Source organism: Panthera leo, chromosome B3, assembly GCF_018350215.1.
Source record: "Panthera leo isolate Ple1 chromosome B3, P.leo_Ple1_pat1.1, whole genome shotgun sequence".
In the NCBI taxonomy this organism is placed as follows: Eukaryota; Metazoa; Chordata; class Mammalia; order Carnivora; family Felidae; genus Panthera; species Panthera leo.
In genome coordinates this window covers 22,985,277-23,008,922 of record NC_056684.1, presented here as the reverse complement: position 1 = coordinate 23,008,922, position 23,646 = coordinate 22,985,277, and the positions used below count along the sequence as shown (strand labels likewise).

General features: G+C 35.5%; 1 long non-coding RNA gene across 1 annotated transcript in view; it reads right to left on the bottom strand.

The window, feature by feature from the left end:
- Nucleotides 1–207: 207 nt before the first annotated feature.
- LOC122221146 overlaps nt 208–23,646 on the bottom strand; it is a 96,330-nt gene continuing 72,891 nt past the window's right edge. The window contains exons 4-5 of the long non-coding RNA XR_006203102.1: nt 786–847; nt 208–510 (exon numbers count right to left, since the gene is read on the bottom strand). This is a non-coding gene — a long non-coding RNA (uncharacterized LOC122221146). The remainder of the gene's footprint in view (nt 511–785; nt 848–23,646) is intronic.

The following is a 23,646-nucleotide window of genomic DNA, read 5'->3' as shown; positions in this document are numbered from 1 at the left end:
CTTGTAAAAGTGTGAATCATATAGCATGTCCTCAGCAGCTGCCCCATCCTAAAGCCAGAAAATGCTTCTAGGAATGAGCACATGGGATGAGGAGAAAGACTAATAGGACACAGCTTATACTGTGGGACCAGCACTCTTTATAAGGCATATCCTTCTTGTTTATGATAATTTTCTAATGGTTCTTATTTTTCTCAGGCCTTAGCTTATTCTTTATACAATTCCATATTACATAAATTTTTAAAATTTGCAGATTATCAGAGTATTTTTATGTACACTAAAGGCACCTTAATCAGGGATTGGGTTAATCCTTTCAAAGCCCAGTGACTACAGTGCTTGTCGACAGGGAAACAGGTGGTAACAGTGAGTAAATGTTGAGCTATATTTCATTCTATCTCCATAGCAACAAGATAGAAAACTTCAATTAGGATACATCATTTTCAGCGAGGAAGAATATGAGATGTTCCTTTCTTCTTTTCATTTATCCCCAAGTCTCATTTCTCTCCTTTTCCTCTAGGAAAAAAAAGGGGGGGGGGAACATAGGTACAAAGAAATCTATTTATTACACAAATAATGCCATGTAGGGTCTGTAAAGATATCTCAAGAGTAGGTCCTTTCTTGCCTCCCTCTCATACGGCAGCAGATTGTATTATTGGTACCAATTATTAATTCTCACTTTTTTATTAGAGTTTTGTTGCTCCATCAAGTGCATAGACACTTGACTTGCTTTTGGAATGTGAGCAGAAATTATGAATGCTGTGCTCGGGCATAAGCTTAAGAGTCCTTACTCGCTTCTGTGGTTGCTTTTGTTCCTCCTGTCACACAAATCGCATGTCCTTCAACCTGAATCCTAGAATAAAGAAGACATGTGATGAATTGCACATGATCCCCATCAAATACACAGCCACTATTTTTTGTGAAAAAAAAAATAATGCTTGTAATTATGAACATCAGAGACTTTGAAGTCCTTTCTTACTATATATTAACTTAGTGAAATTAATGAACAAAGAAATTGGCACCAGTTATGAGGTGCCACCAGAAAAAAAAAAAAAAAACTAATAGATTCTTAGCAGATCCAAACAATAGGCTGTTACAAAGTTGTTATTGATGCCTAGAAAATGAAGTGAGCCATGTTTTTTATCGATAAAACATTTTCTAAAACTTTTCTGTATGAAAAGTTGTTATAAGCTTATGGGTTTAGGCAAAGATATTGGGAATGTGAAGCTAATCATATGACTTAGCTGTTATTAGCTACAGTAAAATGTATTATGTGAAAGAGAAAATTTCAGAAAATAACCTGTGAATTTGATAGCAAAATTGAAATATGGAATTGTTTATTCTCTCTAAACAATGAAAGGTAAAACAGAAACAAAGATCAAAACTCAGTATTAAAGCAAAGACCAAAACAAGAGTATGGCCTCAAGGGTGTGGCCTCATATCCTTTGTTACAACCTCTGAATTGATTAAAGGGAGAATTCAGTCAACAAATTTAGCTTCACAAAATGTCTCAGGAGACAAAGGAGACTAAGAATATGATTCTTTTTTGGAGGCGTGATTGATTTAAGTTACATCAATTTACTTCAGATTACCTTAAGCCACAAGTGGAGGATGTCTTGGAAAGAATTGTGGGTGTGGTTACTGTCACATTGGAATTTTACAGAATAAAATCTAAATTTGTTTAGAGAGAGCTATACTGTCAAAGAGCCAGCAGCCTGTATTAAAATATGCTGTGGCTCTTTGAGACTTAAAATGATCTTTGGACCCCCAATAATCTGCTTGTCCCCAAAGAAGAAATACTGTTTAATGCCTTATGCCAATGTGGCCAAGGAGAGTGATGAAAAACCCTCTACTTTCAGAAGGTAGAGCCAAGAATCAAAGAGAATGGAATCCTGCTCCAAGAGAGTAGACACTGGGACCTAATAAAAGAAAACTGTCTACCAATTAGCTAGTACGGACACAATGTTTGTCCAGAAGGATTTCAGAAATCTTACAATGAAAGCTGAGTCCCCCCCCCCACCCCGCCACCAATCTTTGAATCTTCCCCTTTTAGAAGGAGGGTATTTATTGAAATAGCCCTGCTCTGATATTTTATGCTGATTGTATGCTGGGCAGAAAGCTTATATATATATGTATATATATACACACACATATATATATATATATATATACACACACATATATATATATATATATATATATGTAAATATATATGTGTGTGTGTATATATATATAAGAAAGCTTATATATATGTGTGTATATATATGTATATATATATACACACATATATATACTTATATATATGTGTGTATATATATATGTATATATATATATACACACATATATAAGTATATATATGTGTGTATATATATGTATATATATATAAATCTGGATAATAAAACAACAATATAGACTAGAATGTTATCATGAGATACAGAAGTTTAGCTATGATGGCATGGTTAGATGACACAGATTTCACTTACAGGAGGGAGTGAATTCTATACACTTGAGGGAATGAAGTAATATTTGTAACAAGGGTTGGGTTATGGTATATTCTATTGTTGTACTCAATTGTTCCTTCCCCACTTCCCTGCAAAAAAGGATATACTCTATGTTCCATATAAATTGGGCTTGGACATAGGACTGTCTTTGGAATGTGAGTTGAGGTGGTGAATATCACATCCAACCAGAAACTTCACCCATCCAAGCATGTGTTTTTACCTTTATTTTTACTATAAAAATGTAATGAATTATTTGGTTTGGATCCCAGAAGATACATAAAGGAAAGCTGTAATTGACAACTATTGATATATACATGAGTAAAATATAAATGTTTGGGATTTTAAGTTCAATGAAATTTGGGGGAGGGGTCTTTGATATTACAGTATAACATAATGAAATCCAAATAATAAAAGTGCATATACTTCATTTTTTAAGAGATGATTTCAGCAACAAAATCTCAGAAAAAAAGGGCTTTAGCAACTCATTTTGACAGATAGGTCAATTTTCAGACATCCTGACCTTTCTCTGTACAAATCTGCTTGTAAATCACATAGGTTTTTTTTGTGTTTTTTTGTAATATTAGGGAAAAAAAGGTGGTGAGAAATCCTGTGTGATTTTCCCTACGTGAGGGGCAGCCCTGCGTAGGGTATCTGAACTAGAGGGGCCTGAAGAAGGAATATATGTGTTGCGGCCTGGCAGGATATGGGTTCTGAGACAGGTGAGAAGGCACAGAGAAAACAAAATGGAGCTGCCATGGGAGAATGGTTACATATTACAGACACACTAAGTAAGAACATTTTTAAGGATATTGGAAAACAGGATTTCACTCTTGGAGAATGGACTTTCACACATTCAAAATCTTGTGCTGGATACTGTCCTTTGATATTTTTCTCACTTTATTGGGGCTCCCACATCCTGTGCTGGGCCATCACAACCACCTCTAAAGTCGCCTTCCCCCAGACCCATATGCAGTATGCCTTCCCTTTCACAACCTTCCTTACCCATTTCTATGCATGAAGGTACTTGGGATAACCCACTCATGCCCACAGTTAGTGTGTGAGTTTTGTAAAGAACTGTGCTACACCCTAGCTCTCTAAGCACTCTCCCAGATACCTACTACCAATTTGCTTCACTCATGGGTTTAAAAACAACATTTTAACAAAGTTAAGCCTGGATACCAGCTTATATAAGAAATTTCAAATTAGGGGCCCATGGGTGGCTCAGTTGGTTAAGTTTCTGACTTCAGCTCAGGTCATGATCTCACTGTTCATGGGTTCGAGCCCCATGTTGTACTCTGTGCTGACAACTCAGAGCCTGGAATCTGCTTTGGATTCTGTTTCTCTTTCTCTCAATAAAGAAATATTTTAAAAAATAAAAAAAGAAATTTCCAGTTAAATATCTTGATTTTTATTAGTTTACACTTGAGTAGCTCATATCTCTCAGGGAGTTTAGAGATCAGAAGTTTGAAACAAGGATTGCATGCAGAAGAATTCCAAATAATTTATGTAGATAATCTACCCTGAAGGAGAGGAGCATAACTCCCTACTCAAGTGTGGGCTGTCCAAAGTGATTTCCTTCCAATGATTACAGTATGGAAAGGGGATTAAAAGAGTAACTGCTGTGGAGAAATCTGACAAACATTACCAGGTTTCAAGGTCAACATCAACAGTGATAAATTACACTGATGACATATGACCTTGATATGATGTGATGAAATGGAACATTATCCATAACCCCCATTTAATCATGAGGAAAACATTAGGTAAATTCTGATAGAGGGAAAATTTACAAAATACTTGACCAGTACTCTTCAAAATGGTCAAGGGCATAAACAACAGAAAATCTATCACAGCCAAAAGGAGAGTTAGGAAACATGATGACTAACTGTGATGTGGTGTCCTGGATGGGATCTTGGAACAACAACAACAACAAAAAGGTATTAGGTATAAACTAAGGTAATATGAATATACTTTAGTTATTAATAACATATCAGTATTGGTTCATTATTTATGACAAAGGTAACTTACTAACTGAAGATGTCAATAATAGGGAAAACTGGGTATGTGGTATAAGGGAACTCTGTACAATCTTTGCAACTTTTCTTTAAATCTAAAGCAAACAGTCACCTTCCCTCATCTTCCCTTCAATGAATCAGGGCAGGTAAAGCACAGCATGGAGATGTGCTCCTGAAAAACCCTCCAGCATGGAGAGGCACCCCTGTTCACCCTATCCAACTGTAAAAGAGACAAAGACATGAAGAAGATGCTACAGTCCATCAAAAAGAGTAAGCAAACATCAAGAAGCCCGTTGTTCCTGTACAGCCAGTTGTGAGCACTTTATTCCTTCCCCTCTGCCAGGCAGTGATTCTGAAAATTGACAGTAGGAACAATTAGTCATGTCAAGACTTGAGTCACAGTTTGTACACCTAAAGGAACTAAAAAAAAGATGAACAAATAGAGACCAAAGTAAATAGAAGAAAGGAAATAATAAAGATAACAGCAGAAATACATGGCATAGAGATGAAAGAATTAAGAAAGAAAAAAATCAATGAAACAAAGAGCTGTTCTTTGAAAAGATAAACAATATTGATAACCCATAGCCAGACTCATCAAGAAAAAAAGAAAAAGGACTCATATGAACAAAAACTGAATCCAGGAAGAAATAGAAAATTTGGACATACCAATTACTAATAACGAAATTGAATCAGCAATATAAAACTATCAAAAAGTTAATAAAAGTCCAGGGCCACATGCATTCATAGGCAAACTCTACCAAACTTTAAACAAGAATTAATACCTATCATCCTCAAACTATTCCAAAAAGTAGAAGAGGAAGGAAAGCTTCCAAATATGTTCTGTGAAGCCAGCAGTACCCTGACACCAAAACTAGATGAGTACACTAGAAGGAAGGAAGGAAGGAAGGAAGGAAGGAAGGAAGGAAGGAAGGAAACTACAGGCCAATATCTGTGGTTAACATACAAACAAAACTTCTCAGTAAAATATTGGCAAACCACATTCGACAATACATTATAAAAGGATCATTCACCACAATTAAGTGACATTTATTCTAGGGATCCAAGGATGCTTAAATATTCACAAATCAATCAATGTGACATACCATATCAACAAAACAGAGGATAAAAATTATATGGTCATCTCAATAGAGAAATAAAAAGCATCTGACAAAATTCAGCATCCATTTATAACAACACTCTTAACAAAGTAGTTTTTGAGAAAACATACCTCAGCATAATAAAGGCCATTTAGGAAAAACCCACAGCTGGCATCATATTCAATAGAGACAAACTGATAGCTTTCCCTCTAATATCAGGAACAGGACAAGGGAATGCCTACTCTGACCATTTTTATTCAACATAGTACTGGAAGCCCTAGCTATAACAATTAGACAAGAAAATAAATAAGAGGCATCCATATTGGTAAGGAAGAAATTAATCTGTCACTAAATGCAATGACATAATACTGTACATAGAAAATCCCAGGGGCGCCTGGGTGGCTCAGTCCGTTGGGCGGCCGACTTCGGCTGGGGTCATGATCTCGCGGTCCGCGAGTTCGAGCCCTGCGTCGGGCTCTGTGCTGACAGCTCAGAGCCTGGAGCCTGTTTCCGATTCTGTGTCTCCCTCTCTCTCTGACCCTCCCCCGTTCATGCTCTGTCTCTCTCCGTCTCAAAAATAAATAAACGTTAAAAAAAATTTAAAAAAAAAAGAACATCTTAAAGACTACAATAAAAAACTATTTAAAGTGATAAATTAATTCAATAAAGATTCAGGATACAAAATTAATACCCAGAATCAGCAGCATTTCTCTATACTAATAATGAGTTAGCAGAGAGAAAAATTAAGAAAACAATTCCATTTACAATTGCACCAAAAAGAGTGACATAACTAGGAATAAACTTAACCAAGTAAGCTAATGACTTGTACTCTGAAAACTATAAAACACTGATGAGAGAAGTTGAACATCATCCAACTGGAAAGATATTCCATGCTCATGAATTGGAAGAATTAATATTTATTAAGTGTCCATACTACCCAAGGCAATTTCCAGATTCAGTGTAATCCCAGTAAAAATACCAGCAACACTTTTTCATGGAACTAAAACAAATAACGATAAAATATGTATGCAACTAGAAAAGACCCCTCAAAGCCAAATCAATCTTGAGAAAGAATAAAACTGGATGTATCACAATCCTAGATTTCAAGGTTTACTACAAAGCTGTAGTAAAAAAAAAGGTGTTGTACTCACACAAAAATAGACACATGATCAACAGAAGAGAAAAGAGAGCCCAGAGATAAACCCATTATTAAATGGTTAATTAATTTGACATAGGAGGCAAGAATACACAGTGGGGAAAAATAGTGTTTTCAGTAAATGGTGCTGGAAAAACTGGACAGCTCCATTCAAAAGAATAAAACTGAATCGCTTTCTTATATTATACATACTAATAAACTCAAAATGGATTAAATATCTAATAAGGAGTTAATATGCAAAATATAAGGGGTAATATCCAAAATATACATGAGACTTATGCAACTCAACACCAAAAAAATAAATAATTTGATTTAAAAATGGGAAGATGACCTAAATACACATTTTCTGAAAGAAGACATACAGATGGACAACAGACACATGAAAAGATGCTTACCATCACTAATTCTCAGGGAAATGCAAATCAAAACCACAATGAAATATCACCTTACATCTGTCAGGTTGGCTAATATAAAAACAAAACAAAACAAAAAAACAAAGAAACAAACACAAACAAACAACAAACAAAACAAAAAGAAAGGACAAGTTTTGCCAAGGATGTGGAGAAAAAGGAACGCTTGTGCACTTGTGGTGGGAACACAAATTGGTACAGCCACCGTAGAAAACAGTATGAAGGTCCTTCGAAAAATTAAAAATATAAATACCATATGATCCAATAATTCCACTACTGGGAATTTACTCAAAGGGAATTAAAACACTAATTCAAAAAGATATATGTACCCCCATGTTTATTACAGAATTATGCACAGTAGCCAAGATATTGAAGCAACCTAAAGTCCATCAATAGACAAATGGATAAAGAAGATGTGATATGGGGTGCCTCAGTGGCTCAGTCAATTAAGCAACCAACTCTTGACTTCAGTGCAGATGAAATGCTCTGTCAGTGCAGAGGTTGCTTGGGATGCTTTACCTCTCCCTCTCTCTCTGCTTGTTCGTACTCTCTTTCTCTTTCTCTCTCTCTCTCTCTCAAAGTAAATAAATAAACATTTTTTAAAAAGATGTGACATGCACACACACATACAATGGAATATTACTCAGCCATAAAAAGTAATGAAATATTGCCTTTCACAGCAACATGAATGTACCTAGAGGGTGTAATCGTAAGTGAAGTAAAAGAGACTGAAATAGACAAATACCACATGATATCAATAACATGTGGAATCTAAAAAACCAAACAAATGAACAAACAAACAAATATGAGAATCAGAACAATAAATACAGAGAATAAACTGATGGTTACCAGAGAGAAGGGGATGGGAGAAGAGCAAAATGGGTGAAGGGGACTGAGATACAGGCTTCCAGTTATGGAATGAGTAAGCCATGGGAATAAAATACACAGCATAGGGAATATAGTGAATGACATTGTAACAGCAATGTATGGTGACAGATGGTAGCAACACTTGTGAGCATGGCATAAGATATAGAAAAGTGGAATCAGTAAGATGTACACCTGAAACTAATGTAACACTGTGTGTCAACTATATTAAAATTTAAAAAAAGTTATACAAAATTCCAATTAAAGAAATAATCTTTACTCCCAGTGTGATAGCTAGACTTCCTTAGGCCTGACTTGCTTGCAAATCTTTCAGGGCAGCAAACAAGTGCCTAGGATGCAGGATGGCCTCCAGGTCTCACACACACACACACACACACACACACACACACACACACACACACCATGCATTTACCTTACAGGGATGGCTGTGGAGACCAGGTATCTCAAGAACAATTTAAGGAAATTGTGGATCCAATTTCAGGCATACTGCCTTGGGCTAAGATGAGTCACACACATCATCCACTTGGCCCCTCATTTCTGCCTCTTCTTAGAGAAAAAAAATATTTGGGCAACAGCAGACTGAGATAAGAAACAGGGCCATTAGGGAGCGGAGCACAGATTTCGTAGATGGATTTTAATTCTGAAGGGCTTTCTCCATTCAGTCCCCCTGAAATTTTATCTTCAAAGACCTGAAATCAATCTTTATGAAAGTGCAGCTGTCTTATCATCCCACATCATTTTTCATAGTTTGTCAAGGTGAGTTATTGTATCCTATATCTAAGCTATATCCTTCACACACACACACACACACACACACACACACACACACACACTCCAATACCTGTAGTTATGCTTCATGTGTAAATGGAAATATAGGGACAGCTGAAGGAAATAATCTGAAGTCACAGTTAGGATTCTGTGTACTAAGACTTACTTTAAAAACTATCCCACTAATAAACATGATCCCCAAAAAGAAGAGGAGTCAGTCAAAGGTGACAAATGAACAGCCATTTCCCTTTTGTCCTTGTTTTCTATGAGTCAAAGGTAGGTACAGATGCAGCACAGAGACCACACATGCCCACACAAAACCCTCCTCCCTCTCTCTCCTTTAATTCCCTAAAACCCTCAACAAACTTTCTCCAGCACTCATCACAGAAATACAACTGGCTTCCTGATGGGTCTGATGCCAACCTTTGCTCATAGTTTGCTTAATCCAATTAAAACATCTTTGAATATTAGAGATCTCATATTTACTCTCTCCATCTGAGGTCCCTGCCCTGTACACATTGAAACCATCTGAGACCTAGCCATGTTCAATGGAGAATGTGGCCAATGTGGGCGCCCCACCCATTTGGGGATCAATATTGTTCTTCAGTTGCATCTCCTCAAGTTTATTTCTTTTCCACTTCATTCCATTGTATTATCTGTGTTTGCTCATTCACTGTATTGCTACATTTTGTGAGGTGTTCCCATGATTCACCCATGAAGTAGGCAGTTGGTAGGCAGATTATGGATGTATATGGGTAGACTTGCTTGGTCTATATTTATAGTTACAGCTTATCAGGAGCAAGAGCCATGCAAGAGGAGAAAGCAATGCCAGCATCCCTCTGTCCACTCTGTGACATAATTTTCCTATTTCTCCTTCAACCCTCCTCTTCACAACTTTCTCCAGCCCTCTGTGCTGAGTTGAGGAGAATACAGTACCAAGAAAGCCCTGCAGCACATAAATAATCTTCACACTTCAGAAGGACACATCTCAGCCCAGAGCTGCCACATCCCACAGAAGAGCATGACTCATCCCTAAGATAATCTCAATGCAAATATTTTGGTATGTTTTCAATGAGTTCATAATTTTCAATGTCCCGAGCACCACATTCAGAAAAGGGCACAGCAAGATGAAAATGAGAAACAGGCTGACAGTAAAAAGAGCTTAGATTCTGACTTTGGTTGTCATTCCTATCTGTTTTTCTCTTTAATCAATTTCCTCAACCAACAGATCTTAAGGTCCCATATATTAAACTGCAATAACTGTCATTCATTCTTTTTTTATTACTAGACACAATGCATTTTATTTATTTCTTCTTTTTTATAATATAATTTGTTGTCAAATTGGTTTCCATACAATGCCCAGTGCTCATCCCAACAAGTGCCCTCTTCAATGTCCATCACCCACTTTCCCACTCCCCCAGCCCCCATAAACCCTCATTTTGTTCTCAGTATCCAAGAATCTCTCATGGTTTACCTCCCTCCCTCCCTGTAACTTTTTTTCCCTTCCCCTCCCCCATGGTCTTCTGTTAAGTTTCTCAAGATCCACATATGAGTGAAAACATGGTATCTATATTTCTCTGACTTATTTCACTTAACATAATACCCTCCAGTTCCATCCACGTTGCTGCAAATGGCGGAATTTCATTCTTTCTCATTGCCAATTAGTATCCCATTGTATATATAAACCATATCTTCTTTATCCATTTGTCAGTTGATAGACATTTAGGTTCTTACCACAATTTGGCTGTTGTTGAAAGTGCTGCTATAAACATTGGGGTACATGTGCCACTCTGCTTCAGGGAAGTAACTGTTATTCATTCTAAATCAAGTTCAAAAATACCTGAGCTTCAATATGTTTATTCTATCAAAAAGTTAGAGCCCTCATGGTCTATACCAAACCATACTATCCCACCATTAACTTTTTCCCCCTTTTCCTGACATGAGAGGGCTGTTTATGGGAATTCCCATTTATGTTCATCTCTTTGGTGACACCTCCAACAAGTTGCATTAACACCCATAAGCTCAGAGACAGGGTGGGAAGGCAGGAATTGGCATGCAAACTGGCCTTACACTCCCTGTTTGGGAGTCTATTTCTCCCTCACTTTCTGCACCTCCTCTCTCTCTCTCTCTCTCTCTCTCTCTCTCTCTCTCTCTCTCTCTCTCCATCTCTCCCTCTCTCTCTCTCTCTCTCAAAATAAATGAATAAACTTTAAAAAATAAATTCTGGTTATAAGTTCTTTGGGAATACAAAGTTCTTAATTTTGATGATATCCAAATTGCCAACCTTAAAAAATTGCTGCAATAAAGTATTATTTTTTTATTTTATTTTTAAAAATGTATTTATTTAAATTCAAGTTAGTTAACATACAGTATAGTATTGGTTTCAGGAGTAGAACCCAGTGATTCATCAGTTCCATACAACACCTAGTGCTCATTCCAGCAAGTGTCCTCCTTAATGGCCATCACTCATTTAGCCCATCTCCCTACCCACCACCTCTCCTGCAATCCTGTTTGTTCTCTACATTTAAGAGTCTCTTCCGGTTTGCCTCCCTCTCTGTTTTTATCTTATTGTTCCTTCCTTTCTCCTATATTCATCTGTTGTGCTTATTAAATTCCACGTATATGTGAAATCATATGCTATTTGTCTTTCTCTGGCCTATGTCACTTAGCATAATATATTTTTGTTCCATCCACATTATTGCTAATGCCAATATTTTGTTGTTTTTTATCACTGAGTCATATTCCATAGTACACAAATACCATAAGTTCTTTATTGATTCATCAGTCATTGGACATTTGGGCTCTTTCCATAATTTGGCTATTCAAGAGAAATGATAAGAACCATATGATCCTCTCAATAGATGCAGAAAAAGCATTTGACAAAATACAGAATCTTTTCTGAATAATAACCCTCAAGAAATTAGGGATACAAGGAACATACCTCAATGTCATAAAGGCCATATATGAAAGATCCATAGATAATCAGGAAAAATCCATCCTCAATGGGGAAAAACTAAGAGCCTTCCCCCGAAAGGTAAGGGACACAACAGGGATGAACATTCTCACCAGTGTTCAACATAGTACTGGAAGTCGTAGCCTCAGTAATCAGACAACAAAATAAAAGGCATACAAATTGGCAAAGAAGTCAAACTTTCACTCTTCAAGATGACATGATACTCTACATGGAAAACCTGCAAGACTCCACCAAAAAAACTGCTAGAACTGATACATGAATTCAGCAAAGTTGCAGGATATAAAATCAATGTACAAAAATAGGTTGTATTTATATACACTAATAATAAATCAACAGAAAGAGAAATAAAGGAATTGATGCCATTTACAAGTGTACCAAAAATCATAGGATACCTGGGAATAAATCAGAACTCAGAAATGGACCTAAAGAGGTAAAAGGTCTGTACTCTGAAAACTATAGAAAGTTTATGAAAGAAAATAAAGAAGACACAAAGAAATGGAAAAATATTCCATACTCATGGACTTGATAAACAAATATTGTTAAAATGTTTATACTACCCAAAACACTGTACATATTCAAGGCAATCCCTATCAAAATAACACCAGCATTCTTCACAGAGCTGTTGTAGAATAAACAATTCTAAAATTTGTATGGAACCCGAAAAGACTCCAAATAGCCAAAGTAATGCTGAAAAAGAAAACCAAAGCTGAAGGCATCACAATCCCTGACTTTAGCCTGTATTACAAAACTGTAATCATCAAGACAGTATGGTACTGGCACAAAATCAGACACATAGATCAATGGAAGAGAATAGAGAACTCAGAAATTGACCCACAATTGTATGGCTAACTAATCTTCAACAAAGCAAGAAAGAGTACGCAATAGAAAAAAAAAAAGACAATCTCATCAGCAAAAATATTGTTTAATAAATATTTCCCTACCTCAACATCATAGAAATGTTTTCTAAGTCTTCATTATTTCTAGATTTTTTTCACATCTAGTACCCTAACACATTTGGATTTATTACATATGGTGTGAACTGGAGGGGGCAGATACATATTTTTTCTTACCTGTTATGGGTTGATATATATTGATAGACTTTAATACTTCATTTCTGTTCTCTTGCCAGACAAAATTTCTTAAAATTAGAAGCAGAAATAAGGATTAAAGTAAACCCAAATCCTTTCTTCCAGGAACTCCATTAGAGTCTCAAAGTGAGTATTTCTGAAAGACCCAAACTCAGCCCTGATGGAAGTGGAAGGGAATAATGCAACCATTGTGAAAGACACTCAAATCCCTCTCTGTAGCGTAGCCACTCTTCAGAGAGAAGGACAATAAGAGCACAATTCTAAAACCTTATCCAAGCCAGGGACAGGGAACTACTCTCCTCTCCAGCTCCCTCCAGCCTTTCTGTCTCACCTAAGAGAACAATGAAACAAAATGAAAACGATAGTCAACACAGGATTCACAGAAATAGATTTAAAATGTCATAACCAACAAAGGGAGTAAAAATTAGCCCATAGGGTTGAGGGAAGCCTTAAAACTAGAAGAAGGATATAGACACGTTGTGAAGGCCACAGCTCTCAGACACGTGCAAACCAAAAGTTTGATATTTACTCAAGATTATAGAATGCTCCCCCTCTTTCAGAACCTATGACCACAGCAAGACAGTCCCAATATAATGAAGTGGATTACAGCTGAAACAGCTGCAAGATACAAATGCTCTAAGTAGTAAGACACAGGGAATTCCCAAAGCTAAAACAGGAGACAAACACAAAGTCATAAAGGAATTTTAACCCTCTGGTACCTATAGCTACAAAAAAAAAAAATTAAACAAAACACAACTTCTGACCAAATTAGCACAGATACTCACACAAAAGTCCTAGTTACCTCAGTTCCTAATAGGTGATGCAATATATCTAGATTTCAAAACAAAAAACCCAAGATATAACAAGAAAACACACAGACTGCATAAATAACTCAATTATCAGAACCAGACTCAGTTATAACCCATATGTTGGAATTATCAGACAAGGAATTTAAAATAGCTATACTTAATATAGTAAGGGTTCTGATGGAAAATAGACAACATTCAAGAAGAGATAGATGATCAATGTAAGCAGAGACATGAAAATTCTAAGAAAGGAATTAAGAAAATACTAGATATGACAAACACAGTAACAGATAGGAAGAATGTCTTTGACAGTCTTTTTACATGGCTGAGGAAAGACTTATTGAACTCAAATTTAAGTTAATAGAAGCCTTCCAACTGAAATGTAAATAAAAAATAATGAACAACAACATAAAAGAAAACAAAATAGATCATTCAAGAACTGTGTGACAGTAACAGATGGCATAATAACGTATACAGAAAAAAATTAAAGACCCCACCAAAACACTATTAGAAAAAATAAATGAATTCAGTAAAGTTACAGGATATAAAAAAGGGAGGCAACATAGGGGGACGACTGGGTGGCTTAGTAGGTTGAACCAGTAGGTTGATTTTGGATCAAGTCATGATCTCACAATTTATGGGATCAAGCCCCACATAGGGCTCCGTATTGACAATGCAGAGCCTCCTTGGGATTCTCTTCCTCCCTCTCTCTGCCTCTTCCCCCTCACACTCTCTTTCAAAATAAATAAACTTAAAAAATAATATACAATGGGGATAAAACATATTCTTCAATAGAGAGTTGTTGAGAAAACTGGACAGCCAAAGAATGAAACTGGACCACTCTCTCATACCATATACGGAATAAACTTGATAGGTTAAAGACCTAAATGTCAGACTTGAAACTATAAAACTCCTAAAAGAAAATATAGGCAGTACATCTTGAATATCAGCCTTAGCAATATTTTTCTGGATGTGTATGTCTGGTCCAGGGAAACAAAAACAAAATAACAATTAAAACTACATCAAAATAAAAAGACTTTACACACTAAGGAAAACCATCAATAAAACAACAACAAAAAAACACAATCTATTAAATGGGGAATGATACATCATTTGCAAATGATACATCCGATAAGGGGTTCATATTCAAAATATATACAGAATTAATATAGCTATACATTTAAAAATAAATAATCAATTTGAAAAATGGACAGAGGACCTGACTAGACATTTTTTTTTTCCAATGAAGAAAAATGGATGGTGTACCACCTCGTACCTGTGAGAATGGCTAAAATTAACAACCCAGGAAACAGATGTTGGTGAGGATGCAGAGAAAGGAGAACAATTTTGCATTGTAGGTAGGAAAGCAAACTGGTGCACCCACTCTAGAAAATAGTATGAAGGTTCATAAAAATTAAAAATAGAACTACAACCCAGAAATTAGATACTACTAAGTTTTTATCCAAAGGATACAAAAAATGTGGATTTAAAGGGACACATACACCCAAATGTTTATAGCAGTGCTATTAACAATAGCCAAATTATGGAAAAAGCCCAACTATCCATTGACTTATGAATGGATAAAGAAGATGTCGTGTATATGTACACACACACACACACACACAATGTAAATTTATGTGGCGATCAAAAAGAATGAAATCTTGTCATTTGCAGCAACGTGGATGGAGCTAGAGTGTAGTATGCTAAGTGAAATAAGTCAGTCAGAGAAATACAAAATCATGATTTCACTCATATGTGGAACTTAGAAACATATTAACATAGGGGAAGGGAAAGAAAAATAAGATAAAAACAGAGAGCAAGGCAAGCCAGAGAGACTTTTAAATTCAGAGAACAAACTGAGGGTTGCTGGAAGGGAGGTGAGTGGAGGGATAGGCTAAATGGATGATGGGTATTAAGGAGGGCACTTGTTGGGATGAGCACTGGGTGCTCATATATGGAAGTGATGAATCACTGGGTTCTACTCCTAAAACCAACACTACAGTGTATGTTAACAAACTTGAATTAAAAAAAAATAAAAGAAGACCAATGTATAGTGAAAAGACACATGAAAAGATGATCAACATTATTAATTATCAGGGAAATGCAAATTAAAACCTCAATTAAACCCTCTCCTTATTCCCCATCAGTGGTTTTGTTAAAAATGTTTATACTACTCAAAGCAATCTACACATTTAATGCAATACTTATCAAAGAACCACCACCATTTTTCACAGACCTAGAGCAAACAATCCAAAATTTGTATGGAACCACAAAAGAGCCTGAATAGCCAAAGCAATGGCAAAAGAGAAAAAAAAAACAACAAAACTGGAGGCATCATGATTTTGGATTTCAAGCTACATTATAAAGCTGTAGTCATCAAGACAATATGGTACTGGCAAAAGAACAGACAACTAGATCAATGGAAGAGAATAGAAAACCCAGAGATGGACTCACAACTATATGGTCAACTAATATTTGACGAAGGCAGGAAAGAATATCCAGTGGAAAAAAGACAGTTTCTTCAACAAATGGTGTTGGAAAATCTAGACAGCAACATGCAGAAGAATGAAACTGTCCCACATTCTTACACCATACACAAAAACAAATTCAAAATGAATGAAATACCTACATGTGAGACAGGAAAACATCAAAATCCTAGAAGATAACATAGTCAGCAACCATTTGACCTCAACTGTAGCAACTTATTACTAGACATGTCTCCAGAGGCAAACATGAACTCTTGGGACATCATCAAAATAAAAAGCTTCTGCACAAAGGAAACAATCAACAAAACTGAAATTTAGCCTGAGGGTTGGGAGAAGAGATTTTCAAGTAACATAGGTGATAAAGGACTAGTATCCAAAATCTATAAAGAAATCATCAAACTCAACACCCCAAAAATAAATAATCCAGTTAAGAAATGGGAAGAAGACATGAATACATACTTTCCCAAAGAAGACATCCAGCTGGCTAGTAGACACATGAAAAGATGCTCAACATCATTCACAGTCAGGTAGATACAAATCAAAACCCACAATGAGATACCACCTCACACCTGTAAGAATGTTTAAATTAACACCACGAGAAACAACAGATTTTGCTGAGGATGGGGATAAAGGGAAACATTCTTGCACTGTTGTTTGGAATGATAACGGGTGTAGCCACTCTGGAGAAGTATGGAGAGTTCTCCAAAAGTTAATAATAGAATCACCCTATGATCCAACAATTGCAATACTAGGTATTTACCCAAAGGATACAAAAATACAGATTTGAAGGGGTACATCAGGGGCACCCTGATGTTAATAGCAGCATTACCAACAATAGCCAAATTATGGAGAAAGACCAAATGTCCATCAACTGATGAACAGATAAAGAGAATATGGTATGTATGGAATGGTATGTATAAGGAATTTATATGGAATTGAGGAATGCATAAAGAAGATGTGGTATGTATATGGAATGGAATATTATTCAGCCACCAAAAATAATGAAATTTTGCCATCTGCAACAACATGGATAGAATTAGAGGGCATTATGTTAAGCAAAATAAGTCAGTCAAAGACAAATATCATATGATTTAACTTATATGTGGAACTTAAGAAACAAAACAGATAAACATATGGGAGGCAGAAAAAAATGAGAGAGAGAGAAATAAATTGTAAGAGCCTCTTAAAGATAGAGAACAAACTGAGGATTGATGGAGGGAGGTTGGTGGATGATGGGATAGATGGGTATGAGTATTAAGGAGGACACTTGTTATGATGAGCAGTGGGTGTTGTAGTGATGAATCACTGATTTCTACTCCTGAAACCAATATTGCATTGTATGTTAACTAACTAGGACTTAAATAAAAATTTGTAATAAAAAGACCTGATCTCACAGTTGTGATCAGTTCATGATCTCACAGTTCATGAGATTGAGCCCCATGCCAGGCTCTGTGCTGACAGCAGGGAGTCTACTTGGTATTCTCTCTCTCCCTCTCTCTCTGCCCGTCCCCCACTTTCTCTCTCAAAATATATAAATCAACTTAAAGAAGAAAACAAAGCAAAACATAATGATATATAACTTCATACCAGTCAGAATGGGTACAAAACAAGAAAGAAAGAAAGAAAGAAAGAAAGAAAGAAAGAAAGGGAAGAAAGAGAGAGAGAGAGAGAGAGAGAAAGAAAGAAAGAAAGAAAGAGCAAGAGATTGAATAAGTGTTGGTAAGGATGTGGAGGAAAAAAAAACACCCTTGTGCATTGTTATTGAAAATATAAATTGGTGCAGCCACTATGGAAAGAATATGTAAGTACCTCAAAAAGTTAAAAATATAAATGCCATACTACTCAGTAGGTCCACTTATGGGTAGTTATCCAAATAAAATGAAACCAATTTGAAATGATATACATACCCCTATGTTTATTGCAGCATTATTTACAATATCCAAGGTATGAATCAACCTAAGTGCCCATTTATAGTAAATAGATAAGGAAGATGTGGCATACATGTACAATGAAATATTACTCAGCCATAAAAAATGAAATGTTGTCATTTATAACAACATGGATGAGCCTACAGATTATTATGCTAAGTGAAATAACTTGGCCTGAGAAAGACAAATACTATTTGATTTCACTTACATGTGGAATCTAAAAAACAAAACAAAGCAAAACAAAAGGACAAAGAGACTTCTAAATATCAAGTACAGTTGCACATGCCAGGGGGAAGAGGATGCAGGGATAGATGTACTAGGTGAAGGGTATTAAGAGGTACTAACTTGCAGTTATAAAATAAATAACTTATAGGGATGAAAAGTATACCATAGTGCATATATTCAATAATATTGTAATAAAAGTATGGTGACAGGGGGTAACTACACTTATTGTGATGGGCATTTTGTAATGTTTATAATAGTTGATTTGCTACATTTTACACCTGAAACTAACATAATACTATATGTGAACTATACTTCAATTTAAAAAAAATGAAAAAATTGAGATTTAGGCTTTTGGTTATGGAAAGAATGTCACTGGGATAAAAAAAAAGTACAGCACAACATTTTATGGTGACAGATGGTAGTTACACTTGTGGTGATCATGGCATAAAGTACAGACTTGCAGAATCACTATGTTGAACATCTGAAACTAATATAGCATTGTGTATCAACTCTACTTCAATTTTTAAGAAATTTAAAGGAAAAATAAAAAAAATTAAAAAAATATGTGACAATATGAAAAGGTATAACCTACTCATAACTGGAATATCAGAATTATTAAGAAAGAGAGAATAGAGAAGAATAAATATTTGCAGTAAAAAAAAATCTTACCTACTAAAGAATAAGGATAGAAATTACAGTGGAAAAAATCAATATGATTGTTTGTTTGATAACCTCTGGCTAGGGTAGCTAATAAAAAAAGAGAGAATATACAAATAACCAATATTACAAATGAGAGAAGAAACCACTACTGATTCTATAGCTATTAAAAAGACAATAAAGTCATACAGTAAAGAATTCAATGTACATATGTTTGATAACTTAGATGTAATGGATTAATTACTTGAAAGGCACAACTACCAACACTCCATCAAGGAGAAATAGATAACTTGAATAGTCTTATACCCATTAAGTAGATTGATTTGATAATTAAAATATTCAAAAAAAGAAAGCATTAGGACCAGATGGTTTTAGTGATGACTTCTAATAAACATTTAGGGAAGAAATAATACAAACGTTTTACAATATCTTCCCCAAAATAGAACTAGTGGGAGCACTTCCCAACTCATTTTATGAGACCAGCATTTTATTAATGTAAACCTGGTTTACAAAACCAGGAAATTACATTGTAATAATAGAAAACTAAATACAAGTATCTCTCAAGAACATAGATTCAAATATCTTTAATAAAATGTTATTTAGCAATGTATAAAAAAGGTTATATAGGATGACCAGAAGATATTAATTAAAGGAAAGACTGGTTCAACATTTATAAATCAATCAATATAATTCATCACATTAACAGTTTGAAAAAGGAAAAAAATACAATCAAATCAATAAAGCATAAAAACATTTAACAAAATTCAATTACCTATTCATAATAAAAAATCTAAAGAGAACAATAGGAATGGAAGGAATTTTCTTAACCTAATAAAGGGTATACATGAAGATATCTACATCTAAAATCTAAATCTAAAAATAACATCATAATGGTGAAAGACAATTATTTTCCCTTATAATCGGGAACAAGGCAAGTATGTCTCTCTTACCACTCTTATCCAACAGTATACTGGCTTTCCTCACTAGTGCAATAAGACAAAAAGAAATAAAAGGCATACAAATTGAAAAATAATAAGTAAAGATATTTTTATTTACAGATGAAATAATTCTCTATGTAGAAAGTCTCACAGAATTTACAAGAAAGCTTCTGGTACTAATAAGTAAAATAACAAGTTTGCAGGATACACTGCTTCTTATAAATCAAAAATTAACTATTGGAATTGAAATTTAAAAATGATATTTACAATAATACCAAGAAATGAAATGCTTAGGTATAAATATGTGCAGGATTTCTATGCATAAGAGTAATTAAATAAATCAAGTAAAATCTAACTAAATAGAGGGGTATTCACTATTGAGAGACTCACATTGCTAAAATGTCAATTCTTTCCAACTTAATCTATAGACTTAGTAAAATCCCAATCAAAATCCCAGGAAGCCATTTTGTAGATATCAAGTGATCACAAAACATCTATGAAAACACATAGGAACTAGAATAGTCAACATAAAACTGAAGAAGAACAAAGTTGGAGGACTCACACTACCAGATTCAAAACTTAATATAAAGATGCAGTAATCAAGACAGTATGGTAGTGGCAAAAACATCCCACAAAATACACACACACATACAAAACAAAACAAAACAAAACAAAAAACAAACAAAAAGAATAAAAAAGAAAACACCCCCAAAAAACCATAGATTAATGGAACAGAACATAGAACCCAGAAAAAGACCCACGCAAATATATTTAACTGAGTTTTGGCAAAAAAACAATCCAATGGACAAAAAATAGTTTTCAACAAATAGCACTGGACAATTGGACATCCATATGCTAAAAGATAAACCTAGACAGAAGTCTTACACCACACAAAAATATTTTCTAAATGGATCATAGACTTATTGAAAAACTATGTATTTGACTTAGAATTTGGTGATGCATTTTTAAATATGACATCAAAAGCCTGACTCATGAAATAAAAAATTGCTGAATTGGACTTTATTAAAATTTAGAACCACTTTGCAAAAAAACATTTGTTAAGAGAATGACAAGTCAATCCTCATACTGATAGCAAATCTGTAAAACACATATCAGATAAGTGATAACACATATCATTAAGTGATATCTGCATATTATACCCACAATATGCAGATATCACTTAAATTCAACAAGAATAAATCTAATAACAGCATCAAAAATAGGCAAAAGATTAAACAGGCATCTGATCAAAAAGATGTGCAGATAAAATATAAGCATATAAAAATGCTTAGCATTATTTGTCATTTGAGAAATGTAAATTAAAATAGCAATGAGATACTATTACATCTATTAGAATGGCTAAATTCCAAACAAGTGACAAAACCATTTGTGGGTGAAGACTCAGAGCCCAGGAGCACTCAGTCTTTGCTGGCACAAAACCAAAACGGCACAGCCACTGTGAAAGATAGTTTGTCAATGTCTCACAAAGCTAGCCATAATATTACCATACAATTAACATACCTAGGTATTTGACCAGTTGATTTGAAAACTGACATCCATAGAAATCCTGTGCTTTTTTACATAAAGCTTTACATAAACTTTTCTCATAATCAGTAAAAACTGAAACAATCAAGATGTCCCTCAATGAATAAATAAGTTGTGGTATATCCTTATATTGGAATACTATTCAGTAATAAAAAGATATGGGCTATCAAGCCCTGCAAAAACATGGAGAAACCTTAAATGTGTATTACCAAGTGAAAGAATCCAATCTGGAAATGCTACCTACCTACTGCCGGGGTGGCTCAGTTTGTTAAGCTTTTGACTTCAGCTTAGATCATGATCTCACTGCTCATGGGTTCGAGCTCCCTGTCAGGCTCTGTGCTGACAGCTCAGGGCCTGAAGCATGCTTCAGATTCTGTGTCTCCCTCTCTCTCTGCCCCTCCCCTACTCACACTGTCTCTCTCTCTCAAAAATAAATAAACGTAAAAAAAAATTTATATAACATTTTGCAAAAGGCAAAACTGTGGAGAGGATGCTTCTATCAGCTGTGTCATGGGTTCATAGAGATGCAGCATTGCATAGCTGAGGCACAGGAGATTTTTCTTAGGACAGTGAAACTATTCTGTATGACATTGTAATTGTGTATATATAACATGCTGAATTCACCAAAACCCATAGAATTGTACCACACAACCTTCTCAAGACTGCACATTCATAGTTGAAAGCAGTAAGTGAAGGAAATAACCTGTCCCTATGATTATTTTTTGATTTGAGGAAAATTACTCCCCAGACTAGACAATTCATACTTTTAAGCCCGCACACTCTCTATTATTCCATGGGGTTGACATCATCTTTATCTCTTAAATGGAAACTTGCACAGAATCCCCTTAAAGAGGCCCAATGTAACCATTCATGTATCTGTAAGTGCTCAGCGCCCCATTCTTCCTGCCTGAAGGCTGACAGAGCTACTGGGAATAAGAGGGTTAACTGAGAAGGGAGGTCACCAGGAAGCAATGCTCAAAATTTGTCCTCATCCCCTCATGCTTTTAATTGTGTTTTGTGAAATATCAGTTATTATTATTCTGTATCATAATTCCAAGATTATGAGGTCTGTAAAATTTTGAACTAACTTTACGTCTAAACATGCAAAGCCATTCCAAAGCTTAGACCACTGGTGAAGTGAATACAACAGCGTATGCAAGAGATTTGCAATTCTGGTTAAGTGTTTACATCTGGAGTGATAAGTGAGAAATGGTTTGTTAATAATCATGATGCCACTAAGAGGGAAGGAGAAGAGAGAGAAAACAGGGAGATGATGACAAATGCACAGCCTCCTCTCCTCTTTTGCACAAACATCCCCAAAGAAGAGCCCAGGGCCAGTGAAAGAGGCTACCAGACACTGCAATGCAGGGAGAGAAGTGTGCAAGCATGCTCCCAGAAGACCCCTCCCAGCACTGAGAGACACAGGCCCCCCACCCTTCCCCCTCTGCTGCTGCAAACACAAGTGGTTCCTCAGTCAGGAGCTTTGTTTTCAGAAACACAGTTTTACTCATGGGCCTGAAATCAGCTTTTACTCAAGAGTTCCAATTTCAAACATTTAAGCTTTACTACAATAATGAACATAGAAAATGTTTTTTAAAAAAGTCCCTTCCAGCAAACTAATCACCTTTGTCTTCAAAAGGACAAAACAAAACAAACAGAAAAAAAAACAAAAAACAAAAAACAAAACACCTGCACGGATATGACACTGGGCTGAGCCAAACTATACCTACTGTGGCCTCTTCTTGGATAATTATGTAGAATATCATTAGTACCCTGTACCAGTCCTGAACTAGGCATGCTTCTGGGAATGGAGAGGTAAAGTGGGGGAAAGGCTTTCATTGAACACAATTTGCATTTCTGATAGTAGAGTCTTCTAAGGCTATGGGGTTTTTTTTTTCCTTTTTCTTTTTTTCTTTTGAGTTGTTCTTGAAGTTACCCTTGGCTCTATGAAGTTCTTAACTCACCTCTTGTCGAATTCCATCTGCCTTTTAATTCCACATCTTAAACCATAGATGATCAGGACTTCTCCATTCATCCACACCTGAATCGAAGACCCCAAATATTCCATCCCAAATGTCCACACTCACAGTTGTATTTGGATGGGGAGCAGATGGGAAGAAAAGCAATTTATTTGGAGCCACTGAAGGCTGTCTCCATAGTAATAGAATAGAAA